This window comes from Panthera uncia, chromosome D4 (genome assembly GCF_023721935.1).
Source record: "Panthera uncia isolate 11264 chromosome D4, Puncia_PCG_1.0, whole genome shotgun sequence".
In the NCBI taxonomy this organism is placed as follows: Eukaryota; Metazoa; Chordata; class Mammalia; order Carnivora; family Felidae; genus Panthera; species Panthera uncia.
Genome location: NC_064807.1, coordinates 2058402 through 2073880, shown reverse-complemented (window position 1 = coordinate 2073880; position 15479 = coordinate 2058402). Strand labels below are relative to the sequence as shown.

General features: G+C 37.9%; 1 protein-coding gene across 2 annotated transcripts in view; it reads left to right on the top strand.

Moving 5' to 3' along the window:
* Nucleotides 1-4352, top strand: part of LOC125928700 (F-box/WD repeat-containing protein 12-like) — a 62260-nt gene extending 57908 nt beyond the window's left edge. For both annotated transcript variants that reach the window (XR_007459758.1, XR_007459749.1), the window contains one exon: nucleotides 552-4352. The gene's annotated coding sequence lies outside the window, so the exon portion shown is untranslated. The remainder of the gene's footprint in view (nucleotides 1-551) is intronic.
* Nucleotides 4353-15479: the final 11127 nt, after the last annotated feature.

Sequence of the window (15479 nt, the reverse complement as noted above, 5' to 3'; positions counted from 1 at the left end):
AATGAATTACTAACAGAGCCACTCCAAGCTTGGCTCACCTGAAGGACTTCCTTTCATGGTGTCTTTCAGGGATGTCCCAAGTGGCATTCTAATGAGGCAGGGGTGCAGCAGCAGACCATTTCAGCCAACACCCACATAATGAGCCAGCCTAGTTGTGATTCACTCTGAGTCATTTCTTCATGCTGGTTAGTCATAGGAAGCCCCCGTGAAACATGGGTGCTGGTTGAGGGAGAGGCAGCACAGGTAGGAGTCCGGGCCACCTGTTCCTGTGATTTACCTGGGCCTTATGGCCCTGCTTAAGCCCAGTCCCAAATGGGCCACTACCAGTACACGATTGATCATTGCTGTACACACCAATTTCTGTGATGATGGATCATATCAAATCTAGTTTATGATGGCAAACTCAGATCACTTGTCACTTTGTGTCCTGTGGTGGGGTGATCTGTAACTACCAGGGCATGAGAGCTGCTCTTCAAATGACTGGTGCTCCTCTGTAGAGGGTATCAGTTTACTCCAAATCATACCTCTCTGTTCTGTCTTCTCTATTGGAGCTTTCCAGATTCCAAACAACGTCCTTACCAACCGTAGATCTCACGAGCAACTTCTGACCTGCTGAGTTCTAGGATCAAGAAGGAGGGCAGCTTGTGCCACAGTTGGGATCTTCTCTGGACCCTTGGGAATTTGGCAGCCTCTGGGGTTATCCAATAAATGAATCAGATTATTCCCAACTTTGGTACTTGTTTCCTCCAAATTCAAATTCCAAAGAGACCCACAATGTATTGTTTTCATTGTTTTTATTTAAGTGGAGAGATATTTCAAGTGCAGCAGCTTGCCCATCACCTGTGAAGAAACATCCCGACCTGACCTTGATCTACCCAGTGCCTGGAAATAGCCATAAGCTCCTGTGAGAAATGGTTGCAGGAATATTTACTGTGTACATTTGCATGGAGTTACAGGAGTGTTACTAAAGGGGGACTGACCTTCCACTTCATGTACTCTGAGTCTGTAAATTTAGAGCTGAGCCCTGGGTGTGGGACCCTGATTTTCCATTAAGGTAGCAAACGGCTAATTATTTATTTATTTTGCTTGCTTGTTTATGTAAATAAATTATCACCCTAGAGAACTGTGGTATCAGCCACTACCTGAGATCCCTGCAGATCAAACCATCTTAATTGCCACTCCAACTTTGCCTGTCCTTAGTCTGCTGAGATGGCTTTAGGTATTTTTGCTTAAGTAAAAATCATGAATCAAAGGTGAGTGCCCGGGTCAATAAATGACCTCTCTGCTCTTAAGTTCTACATTCCCTTATCTAACACCAGGGTCCACTTTTACACAGACTCCCCAGGCCCTGTTGTTAGGCAGCTCCTGTAATACCTTTTGTTATATAGGCATTTTTTCCTCATAGGAGGACTTTTTATTTCTCTCCCCAGGCTGTGCTGGTACCTGACTCTTGGTATCAACACAGAGACAATGAGGAGTTGGGGGAATGGAGGGGCAGGTAGGTCCTGAGAAGGACAGACATCATCATTTAAGGCATCCACTTCAGGTGAGGCTAATGTGGAAAACGCTGTTTCTGCCATCAGGAAGTGTTCAGGGACATGAGGGGGAGGGGTATCAAAATTATCAGATTGTGCTTCCAAATATCCCAATCCCAAATATTAGAGTATTACTCATCCTGCATCTGGGCCTGATTTTCACATAAAACCTGCTGAGGCTGTAAATGTAAACTCCTTTGCATTCCACCCTGTGTTGACAGGAGATAAAGTTCTCTGGCTTTCAGATATTTTCTTAAGTTGGAGAATGACTGTCATTTAATTTTTGTAAACTGACATGATATTGAATTTCATCCAAGTACTAGAAGGTAAACTAATTCAAGTAGGTCACTGACCAAGAGAAAGAAGCAGGAGTTCTCGAGAATATAAGGAGGTACACAGTTTACTTCCCAATATGGACATCACATCTACAACTACAGAATCTATTTTCTTTGCAAGTACACAGAGCATTTACAAAAAAAATGAAATATACTGGGAAATAAATCAAGTCTCAGTAAATAGTAAAGAATTACTATTATTCAAAGTATGTTCGCTGACCACAATAAAATTATTTTAGAAATAAATGACAAAAATATCAGAAATTTCCATGTTTTGAAATTAAGCTTACTACAAAATAACCACATGTCAAAGAGCACGTTGAAAGAGAAATTTAATTACTTTTGAACAAATGATGAAAAAATACTATGAATCAAAACCTGCAAAGTGCAGCCAACTCAGGATGAGGTCGAATTTTGTAACCATAAGGGCCTATATTGGGAAAGAAAAAAAAAGCTACAAATTAATGAGCTTCCAATCGATCTTAAAATGTTATAAAAAATAACAGGAAAACAAAAATGGAAATGAAACAATAAAAACAATGAATTCATAAAACAAAAAAATGCATGATAAAAAGGAACAACAAAAGTTAACATGTGGCTCTTTGACAAGACTAATAAAACTGACAACTCCTTACAAAGACTAACAGAAAGAAACAGCACAAAAAGCCAACAGTGGGGATGTGAAAGAGGACATTACTAAGGAGAGTGTGGAGGATATCATGAATAATGATATGCCGGTAAATTCTCAATCTGGATGACATGGATGAATCCTACAAAAGTATTACCCTGCTAGAAGGAGTCAGAAAGCTGAAGAGTCCTATATTCATTTAAAAAAAGAATTGAACAGAGTTGAGAGTTTCCTCAGAAATTAACAGAGAAGATATGTAGATGACAAATAGCGCTTGAAAAATGTTCAGGATCATTAGTTACTGTGGAATGAAAATTACAATCACAGCTACTAGTATAGGTAAAATTTTAAAGGTAAGAGTGGAAAATAACAATTGTTGGCCAGGATGTGGAGCAGTAGGAACTCTCCTGGCCTGCTGTGGGGAAGACAAAATGGTTCATCCTCTTTGGAAAATGGTTAAACAGTTTCTTACCAAGTTACACATGCACTTAACAGACCAGCAATCCATCCCATTTCTTGTGTTTACCTAAGAGTAAAAAAAAATACATGTGTACCATAAGAAAGAGTCTAACATCTTTTGATGTTTTTGGACAATTTTTAAGCCTAACACCTCTCTCTTCCCCTTCTTCCCAGTTTCAAGCAAGCTAATAATACCTCAACACAGGTGCTCTCTCACTGCTTTCGTGAAGATATGAGGCTCAAACCACACAAGTCCCTGCCCATGCTCTGGAACCTTCCTCCAGCCCCACTCCCATAAAACTCCAAGCCAGTCTCCTTTCCTTGATCTTCTAAGTCATTTTTTGGGCCTGCTTGGCAGGCATTCTGCTCTCCCCAGAAAGCCTCCTTATGTGAATAAGTGAGTAAGAAGTCTTTTCTTAATTTGGGGTGCCTGGGTGGCTCAGTTGGTTCAGCATCTGACTTCAGGTCATAATCTCACAGTTTGTGAGTTTGAGCCTCACATCGGGCTCTGCTGACAGCTCAGAGCCGGGAGCCTGCTTCGGGTTCTGTGTCTCCCTCCCTCTCTCTCTCTGCTTCTCCCCCACTTGTGTGCTGTCTCTCTCAAAAATAAATAAATAAACATTAAAACAAATGTTTTTTTTTTTTTTTTACAAAAAGAAGTCTTTTCTTAATTTGTGCTAGCATCATCAGTCTGGACATCCAAACCAAACTTGGCAAATCTGCCTCTGCAAGGTGACTGCCATATCCGTGCAAAGGCTTGCGTGTGAATGTTTATAGGAGCTTATTGAAAACAGCCAGGTACAGGAACAACCCAAATGTTCATCAACTGGTGAGTGGATAGACAAGTTGTAGTTCATCTATATACACAGTGAAATACCACTCAGCAATAAAAAGGAACAAAATCCTGATACATACACAAGCATGGATGAATCTCAAAGGTGTTATGCTAGGTGAAAGAAGCCAGTCACAAAGGCTATATACTGGTTGATTCCACTATAGGAATAGAAAATCAAATTAGCAGTTTCCTGGGCCTGGGTAAGGAGAGAGGATTGAAAACAAAGGAGCATGAAAAGATTTTTGGTTGGTGTTAATGGTCTACATCTTGTGGTAGTGGTATATGATGTGTACATTTGTCCAAATTCAATGATCTGTACATAAACCTGACTTAAAAGGAAAAAACTTCCTCAAAATGTAAGCTCCAGGCTTCACTGGTGAGTTCTGCTAAATATTCAATGAAAAAGTAATTCTAAACCTCATACCGTTCCCAGAGAATAGAAATAAGTGAATATTCCCAACATTTTACAAGGCTAGCATAGCTTGATAATGAAACCTGACAAAGACATAAAGAGAAAAGAAAATTATAGGTTTATAATTATAAACATGGATACAAAATGGCAAAATGTCAGTAAAACAAATCCAGTGATATATTTTAAAAACACAATATATCATAAGATAGGTTTATTCTAGGAATGTAAGGTTTGTATATTAGAAAACCTATCAATGCAACTTACCACATTAACAGATTAAATAAGGATAAAAATCATGTTACACCTCAGAAGATGCAGAAAAATTATTCAGTAGAATTTAAAATTTATTTTAATAAAAAATTAGCAAACAAGGAATAAAGGGTAACTTATATTGAGAAATGTGTCTATATTAAACCTACCACAAAGCATCCTTACTGGTACATTGAAATCTTTCTATTTATAATCAGCAACAAAACAATCCACTTCTGTTTAACGTTTTATATATCTATATCTATATCTATATCTATATCTATATAATTTATTGTCAAATTGGTTTCCATACAACACCCAGTGCTCATCCCAACAGGTGCCCTCCTCAATGCCCATCACCCACTTTCCCCCTCTCCTCCACTCCCTCATCAACCCTCAGTTGTCAGTATTTAAGAATCCCTTATGGATTGCCTATTTCCCTCTCGGTAACTTTTTTTTCCCCTTCCCCTCCCCCCTGGTTTTCTGTTAAGTTTCTCAGGATCCACATATGAGTAAAAACATATGGTGTCTGTCTTTCTCTGACTTATTTCACTCAGCATGGAACCCTCCAGTTCCATCCATGTTACTGCAAATGCAGGATTTCATTCTTTCTCATTGCCAAGTAGTATTCCATTGTATATATAAGCCACATCTTCTTTATCCATTTGTCAGTTGATGGGCATTTAGGCTCTTTCCATAATTTGACTATTGTTGAAAGTGCTGCTATAAACATTGGGGTACAAGTGCCACTATGCATCAGCACTCCTGTATCCCTTGGGTAGTTTCCTAGCAGTGCTATTGCTGGGTCATAGGGTAGGTCTATTTTTAATTTTTTGAGGAACCTCCACACTGTTTTCAAGAGCGGCTGCACCAGTTTGCATTCCCATCAACAGTGCAAGAGGGTTCCCATTTCTCCACATCCTCTCAAGCATCTATAGTCTCCTGATTTGTTCATTTTAGCCACTCTGATTGGCGTGAGGTGGTGTCTCCATGTGGTTTTGATTTGTATTTCCCTGATGAGAAGTGACGCTGAGCATCTTTTCATGTGCCTGTTGGCCATCTGGATGTCTTCTTTAGAAAAGTGTCTATTCATGTCTTCTACCCATTTCTTCACTGGATTATTTGTTTTTCGAGTGTGGAGTTTGGTGAGTTCTTTATAGATTTTGGATACTAGCCCTTTATCCGATATGTCATTTGCAAATATCTTTTCTGATTCCATTGGTTGCCTTTTAGTTTTGTTGATTGTTTCCTTTGCAGTGCAGAAGCTTTTTATCTTGATGAGGTCCCAATAGTTCATTTTTGCTTTTAATTCCCTTGCCTTTGGAGATGTGTCAAGTAAGAAATTGCTGCAGCTGAGGTCAGAGAGGTTTTTTCCTGCTTTCTCCTCTAGGGTTTTGATGGTTTCCTGTCTCACATTCAGTTCCTTCATCCATTTTGAGTTTATTTTTGTGAATGGTGTAAGAAAGTGGTTTAGTTTCATTCTTCTGCATGTTGCTGTCCAGTTCTCCCAGCACCATTTGTTAAAGAGACTGTCTTTTTTCCATTGGATACTCTTTCCTGCTTTGTCAGAGATTAGTTGGCCATACGTTTGTGGGTCCAATTCTGGAGTCTCTATTCTATTCCATTGGTCTGTGTGTCTGTTTTTGTGCCAATACCATACTGTGTTGATGATTACAGCTTTGTAGTAGAGGCTAAAGTCTGGGATTGTGATGTCTCCTGCTTTGGTATTCTTCAACATTACTTTGGCTATTCAGGGTCTTTTGTGGTTCCATACAAATTTTAGGATTGCTTGTTCTAGCTTCAAGAAGAATGCTGGTGCAATTTTGATTGGGATTGCATTGAATATGTAGACAGCTTTGGGTAGTATTGACATTTTAACAATATTTGTTCTTCCAATCCATGAGCACGAAATGTTTTTCCATTTCTTTATATCTTCTTCAATTTCCTTCGTAAGCTTTCTAAATTTTCAGCATACAGATCTTTTACATCTTTGGTTAGGTTTATTCCTAGGTATTTTATGCTTCTTGGTGCAATTGTGAATGGGATCAGTTTCTTTATTTGCCTTTCTGTTGCTCCATTATTGGTGTATAAGAACGCAACTGATTTCTGCACATTAATTTTGTATCCTGCGACTTTGCTGAATTCATGTATCAGTTACAGCAGACTTTTGGTGGAGTCTATCGGATTTTCCATGTATATCATGTCATCTGCAAAAAGTGAAAGCTTGACTTCATTATGCCAATTTTGATGCCTTTGATTTCATTTTGTTGTCTGATTGCTGATGCTAGAACTTCCAACCCTATGTTAAACAACAGCAGTGAGAGTGGACATCCCTGTCGTGTTCCTGATCTCAGGGGGAAAGCTCTCAGTTTTTCCCATTGAGGATGATATTAGCTGTGGGCTTTTCATAAATGGCTTTTATGATGTTTAAATGTGTTCCTTCTATCCCAACTTTCTTGAGGGTTTCTATTAAGAAAGGATGCTGAATTTTGTCAAATGCTTTTTCTGCATCAATTGAGAGGATCATATGGTTCTTATCTTTTCTTTTATTAATGTGATATATCACATTGATTTATGAATATTGAAGCAGCTGTGCAGCCCAGGAATGAATTCCACTTGATCATGGTGAATAATTCTTTTTATGTGCTGTTGAATTCGATTTGCCTAGTATCTTGTTGAGGTCTTTCTCCTGTCCAGATATGGTCCTGCACTTCCCTAGCCACTCTTTCTCTTCCCTTTGTCTCTCCACAGAAGGGGGTTCCTCCCCTCTGTGTCCACGCAGCCTTTTTTTTTTAATCTCCCCCAGTTTGCAGTTACCCACCTTTTTTTCCAGCTTTCCCATTTTCTTCCTAGTAGATTCAGTCTCTTTTCCTCAGGAACTCTGGTGTTCAAAGTCCTTTGGCTTCTACACTTCTTTGTTTGAGAGACGGGAAGGATGGATCCCCCTACTTCTTCACCATGTTGGCTCCCTGCTCCTTGCTGTTTAACATTTTTATTGGAGAACTGAGCCTGAGCAGTAAGGTACATAAAAATAAGTGTATAGTGATTGGAAAGGATGAAATAAGAGACTATCCTTTTTGGAAATAAGATGATAATATATGTAGCAAATCCCAAATAGACTTCAGGTCAACTATTAGCATCAATAAGACATTTTAACAATTTTGCTAGATAAAAAATGAGTAAATAAAAATCTAGTGTTCGTCTACATGCCAATTATTTACAAAATAAAAGAGATACTAATTACAATGCAATAAAAAGTTTTATTTTTAAGTAGGCTCCACACCCAATGTGGGGCTTGAACTCACAACCCTAAGAGAGATCAAGTCAGGTGCTCTACTGACTGAGCCACCCAGGCATCCCAATGCACTAAAAAGTTTTAAGTACCTAGGAATAAATGTAATAAAATGTGTATACAGTCTTTTTAAGTGAAATTATAAATCTTTAATTAGATTTATTAAAGAAGACCCAAGTTAAGTGCAGAATATTATGTTCCTGGATCAGAGGTCTCTGGATATATCAATATCCTCAGTTTATATATTTCCCCCCAATGCAATCCCAACACAATCTCAATACATTTTTGTCTGGAATTTGACAACATGGAAATGCAGAGGGCTGAGAATAGCTAAGGAACAGTAAAAAATGGTACTTGTTTTTTAATGTTTATTTTTTTGAGAGAGAGCACGGGCAAGGGAGGGGCAGAGAGAGAGAGAGAAACACAGAATCTGAAGCAGGCTCCAGGCTCTGAGCTGTCAGCACAGAGTCTGACGGAGGGGTTGAACTCATGAACCATGAGATCATGACCTGAGCTAAAGTCATATGCTCAACGAACTGAGCCACCCAAGCACCCCTGTAACAGTCAAAAATGAAATTAAGGTGTAATATGAACACTTGTTATGAAGAAGATTAAGATAGTACAGTGTTGGTAGTGGGATGAGGAAGGTGAGAGAGATCAAGGAAAGAAGGGAGAGCCCAGAAACAGATCCATGGACATAGTAACACAACAGAACAGGAAGTAACACTGAAGAGCAATGGGAGGGAAGGATAATGTTTAGAAATAGTGTTGGGATAATTGAGTAGCCATGTGGAAAAAAAACTGGAATTCTTCCTCAAACCATATGCAAGGATCAACTCTATGACACGTGGAAAGTAAACTATAAAGCATTTAGAAGAGTGAGCATATGGAAGAGTTTGTTTGTTTTTACTGTGTGGTATGTTAGAATTATTTAAATCAGTCATAATAGAATTGCCCATTAAGGAACAGATTTATAATTTAACTACATTAAAATTTAAAAATTCTGTGCATTAAAAGCACCATTTAAAACTTGAAGAGATAAAGTAAGCGTGTCAAGTTTTTCCAACATATATAAACAAAGGGTTAAAATGTAGACTGTATATATTAAAAGTCTCGGGGTGCCTGGGTGGCTCAGTCGGTTAAGTGGCACACTTCGACTCAAGTCATGATCTCGCGGTCTGTGAGTTCCAGCCCCGCGTTGGGCTCTGTGCTGACAGCTCAGAGCCTGGAGCCTGTTTCAGATTCTGTGTCTCCCTCTCTCTGACCCTCCCCCATTCATGCTCTGTCTCTCTCTGTCTCAAAAATAAACGTTAAAAAAAAATTTTTTTTTAAAGTCTCTTCAATGAGAAAGAGCAGGCAAAGAATGGAAAATAGATGGGAATTGATAAATAAGAATTGCCAAATATGAAAATTTACTTAAAATTATTATTCAGGAAATGTATATTAAAGTATGGTGAAATACCACTCTAAGCCCTCAGATTGGCAAGAAACTTAGAAAGCTTAAAAGTAACAAATGTTGAAGATATGTCACAACAGGAACTCATTCATCACTGGAGTGCCTATTAGTATCTCCCCTTGGAAAAATGTTTATTAAATGGTAAAGTCAGAGGTACTCATATCACCACTCCTAGGAATATATATCTTTAGAAGCTCTTGCACATGTGAACCATGACATATGAACAAGATTTTTCATAAAAGTCTTCAGTAGCCCCAAAGTAGAAAAAAAAACCCAGGAGTTCAAAAATAAAATAAATATTCTATGGTAGAGTTACACAACAGGAATAATAATACAAATAAACAGACTACATGCAGCTACATGCAACAACACTGGTGAATCTTACGGAAGGTTGAGCAAATGAAGTAAGATATAAAAGAATAAATCTAGTACAGTTACACTTAGATACAATTCAAAAATAAGCAAAATGAAATGGTATTACTTACAGATTTAAACATAGGGGGTAAAACCATGAAGCAAAACAATTGATTACCACGAATTCAAGATTCAAGATTGTGATTACATATAAAGTGGATTAAGAGGGTTTTTATCATGAAAGAACACATATGTTCTTTCTAGGGACCTACAGTTTTCTATTTCTTAACCTGAGTAGTAATTGCATTAGTGTTTGCTTTATAATACTTTGCTAAACTGTACATCTATGTTTTATCCATTTCTCTGTACATAGTTTCACAATAAAAAGTTTAAAATTGTATGTTGTCTGTTGTATAACAAATCACCACAATATTTAACAGTTTAAGCAATCAAATAGTAATTATTTCACACAGTTTCTGAAGGTCAGTCTTCTGGGGATGGTACTGGCTAGGGCTGTGATCATCTGACTGGGACTGGAATCCACTTCCATGATAGCTCACTCTCATGGCTGTGGGTGGGAAGTCTCAGCTCCTCACCACACAGGCCTCTTCAAAGGACTGAGTGTCCTCACAATGTGATGGTTGGCTTTCTCCAGAGAGTGATTTGAGAGAGAGGACAAGTCTGCAGTGCCTTTCATTACCTAGTATTGGAAGTCAGAGAGTGTCACTGCCACATTCTGTGCAAAAAAGGAAGTCATTCACACTCCAGTCATACAGAAAGATAGGGATTAATAAGATCAATTTCTCCAAGGGAGGAATATCAAAGTATTTGTGGACATACTTAAAATCACCATAAATTTTATAGAAAGCCTACTATAAACAAAAGTACTTGCAACATATATGAAGAAGACTATTACAAACAAGGACAAAGACCCAATATGCATACCGACAAAGGACATAAAACACATTCCAGGGAAGATATAAAAGAAACTATCAAGAAACATTGCTAATAAAAAAAATCTGGGGGCGCCTGGGTGGCTTCAGTCAGTCGAGTGGCCGGCTCTTGGTTTTGGCTCAGGTTATGATCTCATGGTTCCTGGGTTTGAGGCCCACATCGGGCTCTGTGCTGATAGTGTGGAGCCTGCTTGGGATTCTCTCACTCCCTCTCTGTTCTACCCCCACTCGCACGTACATGTGCACGCATGCTCTCTATCTCAAATAAATAAACTTAAAAAAATTTAGTCTCTTGTGGTCTGTTTACTTCTGTCCTTGATTCGCCTCCCTTCCCATATGTTCATCTTTTCTTTCTTAAATTCCACATATGAGTGAAATCATATGGTATTTGTCTTTTTCTGATTGACTTATTTCGCTTAGCACAATACATTCTAGCTCCATCCATGTTGTTGCAAATGGCAAGATTTTATTCTTTTTTTTAAAATTTTTTTAACGTTTATTTATTTTTGAGACAGAGAGAGACAGAGCATGAACAGGGGAGGGGCAGAGAGAGAGGGAGACACAGAATCTGAAACAGGCTTCAGGCTCTGAGCTGTCAGCACAGCACAGAGCCTGACGCGGGGCTCGAACTCATAGACTGTGAGATCATGACCTGAGCCGAAGTCGGATGCTTAACTGACCAAGCCACCCAGGCGCCTCAAGATTTTATTCTTTTTGATAACTGAGTAAAAGATTCCATAGTGTGTGTGTGTGTATACATACACACACACACACACACACACACACACACACACTACATCTTCTTTATCTATAAGTTTATGAACCTTTGGGCTCTCTCCATATTTTGTTTATTGTTGATAATGCTGTTATAAACATTGGGGTTCATATACCCCTTCGAATCTGTATTTTTGTATCCCTTGGATAAATACCTAATAGTGTAATTTCTGAATCATAGGGTAGTTCTATATTTGGTTTCTTGAGGAACCTCCATACTGTTTTCCAGAGTGGGTGCACCAGTTTGCATTCCCACCAACAGTGCAAAAGGGTTCCCCTTTCTCTGAATCCTCACCAACATCTGTTGTTTCTTGTGTTAATTTTAGCCATTCTGACAGGTGTGAGGTGGTATCTCATGGTTGTTTTGATTTGTGTTTCCCTGACAATGAGTGATGTTGAGCATCTTTTAATGTGCCTGTTAGCCATCTGGATGTCTTCTTTCGAAAAGTGTCTATTCATGTCTTCTGCCAGTTTCTTAACTGGGTTGTTTGTTTTCTGGGTGTTGAGTTTGATAAATTCTTTATAGATTTTGGATATGAACCCTTTATCCGATATATCATTTGCAATTATCTTCTATTCTGTAGGCTGCCTTTTAGTTTTGTTGTTTCTTTCACTTTCACATCTTTATCTTGATGAAGTGCCAATAGTTCATGTTTGCTTTTGTTTCCCTTGCCTTTGGCAACTTGTCTAGTAAGAAGTTGCTATGGCTGAGGTTAGGAGATGCTGCAAGTCCTCTCCTCTAGTACTTTGAATGTTTCCTGTCTCATATTTAGGCCTTTCATCCATTTTGAATTTATTTTTGTGTATGGTGTAAGAAAGTGGCCTAGTTTCATTCTTCTGGATGTTGCTGTCCAGTTTTCCCAGCATCATTTGTGGAAGTGACTGTCTTTTTTCCATTGGATACTCTTTCTTGCTTTGTCAAAGATGAGTTGGCCATATAGTTGTGGGTCCATTTCTGGGTTTTCTTTTCTGTTCTGTTGATCTTTGTGTCTGTTTTTGTGCCAGTACCATGCTGTCTTGATGACTACAGCTTTGTAGTATAGCTTGAAATCCAGAATCGTGATGCCTCCAGTTTTGTTTTTCTTTTTCAGGATTGCTTTGGCTATTCAGGGTCTTTTGCGGTACCATAAAAGTTTTAGGATTGTTTATTCTAGCTCTGTGAAAAATGCTGGTGGTATTCTGATAGGGATTGAATTCAATGTATAGATTGTTTGGGGGTAGTACAGACATTTTAACAATGTTTGTTCTTCCAATCCGTGAGCATGGAATGCTTTTCTATTTCTTTGTGTCCTCTTAAATTTCTTTCGTAAGTGATCTATAGTTTTCAGAGTACAGATCTTTTACCTCTTTGGTTAGGTTTGTTCCTAGGTATCTAATTGCTTTTGGTGAAATTGCAAATTGGATCTATTCTTTGATTTCTTTTTCTGCTGCTTAATTATTGGTGTATACAAATGCAACAGATTTCTGTACATTGATTTTATATATTGTGACTTTGCTGAATTCATGTATTCTTGCAGGGTTTTTTTGGTGGGGATTTTCAGGTTTTATACATAAGCTTTCATGTCATCTGAATAGTGAAAGTTTGAATTCTTCCTTGCTGATTTGGATGCCTTTAATTTCTTTTTGTCTGATTCCTGAGGCTAAGATTTCCAGTACCGTGTTAAAAAGTAATGGTGAGAGTGGAAATCTGTGTCTTGTTCCTGACCATAGGGGAAAAGCTCTCAGTTTCAGTTTTTCCCTGTTGAGGATTATATGAGCTGTGGGTCTTTCGTATATGGTGTTTTTGATGTTGAGGTATGTTCCATCTATCTCTCCTTTGTTTGTTTTTAATCAATAATGGAGCTGTATTTCTCAAATGCTTTTTCTGTATCCAGCGACAGAATCATATATATGGTTCTTATCCTTTCTTTTATTAATGTAGTGTATCACGTTGATTGATTTGTGAATACTGAACCATCCCTGCAGCCCAGAAATAAGTCCCACTTAATCATGGTGAATAGTTCTTTTAATGTACTGTTGAATTTGATGTGCTAGTATCCTGTTGAGAATTTTTGCATCCATGTTCATTAGGAATATTGGCCTGTAATTCTCCTTTTTAGTGGGGTCTTTGGTTTTGGAATCAAGGTAATGTTTGCCATATAGAATGAATTTGAAATTTCTATTTTTTGGAACAGTTTGAAAAGAATAGGTATTAACTCTTCTTTAAATATCTGGTAGGGGAGCCTGGGTGGCTCAGTCGGTTAAGTCTCCAACTCTTGGTTTTGGCTCAGGTCATGATCTAACAGTTCATGGAATCAAGCCCTGAGTCAGGCTCTGTGCTGACAGTGCAGAGCTGGCTTGGGATTCTCTCCCACTCTCTCCCTCCCCCACACATTCTCTTTCTCTCTCTCTCAAAATGAATAAATACACAATAGATATATAGATATATAAATATAGATATAGATATATAGATACATATAGATATAGATATATAAATATATAGATATATCTGGTAGAATTCCCCTGGGAAGCCATCTAGCCCAGGACTCTTGGTGGGAGTTTTTTGATGATGGATTCAATTTCTTTGTTGGTTATAGGTCTGTTCAGATTTGTTTCTTCCTGTTTCAGTTTTGACAGTGCATCAGTTTCTAGGAATTTGTGCATTTATTCCAGATTGCCCAGTTTGTTGGCATATAGTTTTTCATAGTATTCTCTTATAATTGTATTTCTGTGGGATTGATTGTAATCTATCCTCTTTTGTGATTTTATCTATTTGTGTCTTTTCTCTTTTCTTTTTGATAAGTCTGGCTAAGGGTTTATCAATTTGTTTATTCCTTCAAAGAACCAGTTCTTAGTTTCATTGATCTTTTCTACTGTTTGTTGTTGTTGTTTGTATATCATTATTTCTGCTCTAATCTTTATTATTTCCATTCTTCTTCTGGCTTTAGGCTTTATTTGCTTTTCCTGTTCTAGCTCCTTTAGGTGTAAGGTTAGGTTGTGTACTGGGGACTTTTTTGCTTCTTGATATAGGCCTGCATTGCAATATACTTGCCTCTTAGGACTGCCTTTGATGCATGCCAAAGGATTTGGATTGTCATGTTTTGTTTTCATGTGCTTCCATGTATTTTTTTAATTCCTTTTTAATTTCCTGGTTAACCCATTCATTCTTTAATAGATTGTTCTTTAACCTCTCAACAGTGTTGATAGTACACATCTGTGTCTTACTCCTGACCATAGAGGAAAAGCTCTCACTTATACCCTACTGAGGATGATATTAACTGTGGGTTTTTCATATATGGCCTTTATGATGTTGAGGTATGTTTCCCTCTATCTGTACTTTGTTGAGGATTTTTATCAAGAATGGATGCCATATTTTGTCAAATGCTATTTCTGCATCTGTTGACAAGATCATATGATTCTTATCCTTTATTTTATTAATGTGGTGTATCATGTTTGATTTGCAAATATTGAATCACTATTGCAACCCAGGAATAAATCCCACTTGATCATGGTGAATGATTCTTTTTTTTAAGTTTATTTTATTTTGAGAGAGAGAGGGAGAGTAGGGGAGGGGAGGGGAGAGAGAGAGAAAGAGAGAAAGAGAGAGAGAGAGAATATATCTCAAGCAGACTCCACACAGTCAGCACAAAGCCCAACGTGAACTCACAAACCTTGAGATCATGACCTGAGCCAAAATCAAGAGTCAGACACTTAACTACTGAGCCACCCAGGGTCCTCATGGTGAATGATTCTTTTAATGTATGGTTGGATTTGATATCCTAGTATTTTGTTGAGATTTTTTTGTGTCCATGTTCATCAGGGATATTGGTCTGTAGTTTTCTTTTTTACTTGAGTCTTTATCTGGTTTTGGAATCAGGGTAATGCTAGTCTTATACAATGACTTTGGAAGTTTTCCTTCCATTTCTATATTTTGGAATAGTTTGAGAAGAATAGGTATTAACTCTTCTTTAAATGTTTGGTCGAATTCCCCTGTGAAGCCACCTGGCCCTGGACTTTTGTTTTTTGGGAGGCTTTTTAATTAATGATTCAGTTTCATTGTTGATTATCAGTCTGTTAAGTTTTTCTATTTCTTCCTGTTTCAGTTTTGGTAGTTTATATGTTTCTAGGAATTTATCCATTTCTTCCAGATTTTCCAATTTTTTGCCATATAATTTTTCATAATATTTTCTTATATTTGTTTGTATTTCTGTGGTGTTG